This window comes from Pteropus vampyrus, unplaced genomic scaffold (assembly GCF_000151845.1).
Source record: "Pteropus vampyrus isolate Shadow unplaced genomic scaffold, Pvam_2.0 Scaffold28, whole genome shotgun sequence".
Lineage (NCBI taxonomy): Eukaryota > Metazoa > Chordata > Mammalia > Chiroptera > Pteropodidae > Pteropus > Pteropus vampyrus.
Window position 1 is genome coordinate 9,538,799 of NW_011888809.1, and position 3,774 is coordinate 9,542,572.

Genomic DNA, 3,774 nt, shown 5'->3' on the forward strand with positions numbered 1-3,774 from the left:
AGAAAATTTCTGATAAAAGATACATCTTATTTAGGGCGGGGAAAAAAAAAAAAACAGTGAAATACTGGGTCTAAAGCATCATCGTTCATGTTGAGGTTGGCCTCACTGTCCCTAAAAGAATTATGTGCGATTTGACTTGTATTTGCGTAAATAGATATGGCCCAGAGCTGTCTCTCTCTCTCTCTCTCTTTTTTTTTTTTTTACCCCTAGAACAAAGCTACTTCCTGACTTAAAGGTAAATTGGAGTCTCCACTCTTCAGTAGAAAAAATATGCAAGAAATTTTAAAATGGCAGTTTTTCCAGTTTCTATACCCATCATGGTGTTTAAAATAATAGCTTTGTCTCAGCCAGGGTCTGAGGTTACATGTTATTTTCAGAACTAATGATGTATAGTGTAATCTGAGCTCTGAAAATGATAATGCTTATATTTATCTCGTGATTTACCATTTTCAGAGTAATTTCATATTGGCTCATTTAATCCTCATGAGTACCTTTTGAGAAAAAATAAAATAAAATTCCACCCAGTTTACAAGTGAAGAAACTGCAATCGGTATTCATTGCTTGACTTGCCCAAGGCCGAACAGCTGAGAACAACAGCTGGGCCTCCAGCCCAGGTCTCCTGATTTTAAATCCGTTGCGTCTGCAGTGACTCCCCAGCTGCTGAGTCAACAACAAGGGTGACCTGGCCTATTTCTATCTTAGTTTTAAATAGATTGTATGTCTTTGGCCTCCTTTTTCAAATGAGAACCATCAGTCGGGTTTAGCTCAAAGTGGATTCTGTTCTTTGGCACTGAGCCTTTGCTGTTCAAGGATATTCGGAGTTGGAAAGGATCTCAGCAGTTATTCAGTCCAATGCAACATCCCCACCATGTGGCTGTCCCACCTGGATTTGAATGTCTCCACTGACGGAGAACTCACTCCTTTACACATTCTCCTGCATGAAGATATGTTGGCTTAAGATTTAGGTTAGCTATGAGAGAAATGCTGTAATCATTCTTATTTTGTAAAAGAAGAAACTGAGGCACATAAAATTTAAGCAATTTGCTGAAGGTTACATATCTAGTATTTCTAGACTTCAGACTCGAAACCCATTTGGCTGACTCTAAATGACCATCCGTGATGCTGCCTCCACAACTGAGCAATGTATCGTTGCAGATGAGTGTTATCAGCCTTCCGTGTATTCTGACCATGATTGTGTGTCCAAACAGATGAGGATTAAGGAAAGAACCACGTTATTTAGAGATTCGGGTTTCGGCTTTGTTTGCAGAGCTTGGCTGTGACAATGTACGATTCATCACATCCAAAGGAAATGTTTTGGCGAATGTCTCCTTTAGACGCTCTGAGCCAACACAGGGTGGTTCTGGAATTGCTCCTTTTGGTGTAAGGCAATGATTAGGATCAAGAGAGAGATCATGCTTTATCGCAAACTTTCTTTTGGATTCTAGAGCAAACTCCCTCCCCCGTGTTCAACGTACCTATCTTTTGGGATCCCTCAGCGAAACAGTCGGGAATGGATAAAGGACACATTTATGTTACATCTTATATACTTATATCTTATATCCTTATATCTGAAGCCAGCCTAGCTCATGAGCCGCCTATTTTTTTCAGATGCAGAAAACTAGATTTTGCAAATAAAAGTCATTTTAAAATCCAGTCTCATTTGCGTAACTAGGACATGGTTCATCTTAGTTCCTCCCCGTTCCTACTCTTCCCCTGGAGTGGCATCAAGGTGTAGAAGTCTGTGTTGGCTCCAGGCTCGGGCGTGGTGTAAGGGAGGTGGGCATAGAGTCTCAGTGCTTTGTGTGTTCTTATGACCACCACTGAGGTGTGTCCCATCCTGTCTTGGCCACAGCCTGTCCCTCCTGGGCCTGTATCACCTGCTTGCCACTTCATCATGGCCTCCAGTTGTAACAAACTATGTCTCCTTCTCGTCCTAACTCGAAGGGCTCTTCGCATCTGCTGGCACTTTCAGACTCTTTTGGATGCTCCTTGGGACAGATGGGGCTGCAGGAGATTCCAAGGTCCATTCTCTGGGTCTCCTTGTAGCTGTTGCAATTCCTCTCTCTGGCTCTTCGCAAAGCACGGGGTTTCACTAAGTGGTTTGCGACAGCCCCAAGCTATACCGCAAAGTGAATATAAAGCAATCTCCCTGCCTAACCCTCCCCACATCGAGACACACATATCTCATCTCCCACGACACACATATCTCATCTCCCACGTCCGATACGGAACTTTATCTTATCCTTTCCACGCAGAGCTGGCACACAGCTTGTAGGTGAGCCTTTCCTCTTCCCTCCTCCGTGGCTGATAGAACTCTATATTCTGAGTACATACTACAGATCTCGAAGAGCTAAAATCAACAATGGCAATGACAGTGGCAAAAATCCTTTTCAATTTTCAAAGTTGTTAGAATGGAATGTTGAATGAGGCTTTTCCTATTGTCATAGAATTTTGGCTGCAGCCCCAAACCTGGAACAGTAAGTACTGTGACATTCTAAATAAAGCACCAAGTCACTGCCAGTCATCTCTTCCAGTGGTCATGAAGACAGTGCCAGACATGTCTCATGATCCCCTGTCTTAACGCAACTAGGCGACTAAGAATTCCAAGGGAATTGGTTAGAGGACAAGAAAATTTTTCAGTGGTAGTTATACGTGAAGTGTTTCCCTTTTACGTGCTCAGGGAGAGGTGGGGAGCTCTCTGAGAGAATCATCTAGAGAGTTCTAGGGGGTCAGCAAGGAAGGAACTGAGACCATGCGTCCCAGGTGGACGTGGCTGAGCTGAGCTGCAAAATTCACGATCACTGCGTTGCCGCCTATCCGAGTATAGCGCTAGAGGTTATTCTTAGGGGAGCTTAATACAGGTGGCCTGGTAACCATAGAAATGGGCGCCTGCTTCTCGGCCGAAAGTAGCAGATGGTTGAAGCCACCGTGATAGCAAGGCAGTCAAGGGCAGACCGCCCTTCCTACTGCTGTTTGGTGCAGCAGGGTGTTTGAGAATGGATGCTGTGGACAATTGCTGGACTCAAGCCATCTGTTAGATGTCCAGTCGGGTGTCTTTTGGGGACAGAGGGACATCAGCAGAGTCCGTGGGATGTGTTCCCAGAGACAGAAATTGAGGAAAGAGGAATTGACTAACGGTTCAATGGTCAATATGGAGACCGTCTGCAGTAATGAGGTTCTCGCAAGAGACTCTGGAAAATCCACATATGGGCCCTCGGAAGAACATGCATGTGACACCTGCATGCTACGTGGAGGACATCATGGGCCAGTCAGCACTAGCCGAAAGAGGACCATGAATGACAGCGAGACCAAAGAAATGACAAAGAAGAATGTTTGCCATGTCCTATATTTCTATCCATCTTTCAGCAAGACCTTAAGGGGAAGAGGGCTGCGCTCAGTCCCTGAGCTGGGTTACGGACGGGCCTAGATAGCACTTTCATTCTGATGAGAGGAGGGGCCTTTCGGTTAATTCTCAGATGGCCATTTGTGATACTGAAAAGGGAATCTTATTTAGTAAAACAGGACTTGATTTTAAAACCAAGAGTGGCCATAAAGTCGTGGATCTACTTGAATTGTCATTAAAGAACAGGACATTTATCTGGAAGAGAATAATTTATTTTATTATTTTATTTTATTTTTTTACTACACGCTGAGTAATAGTTGTTTAGTTACTGGCTCTGCGCCATAGGTTTTCAAGATCTATTTAAGAAATCAAGGATTTAAAGGGTGGTTCTCACTGAAATCTTTTGCGATCTCCCTTTTTTTTATAGCCAT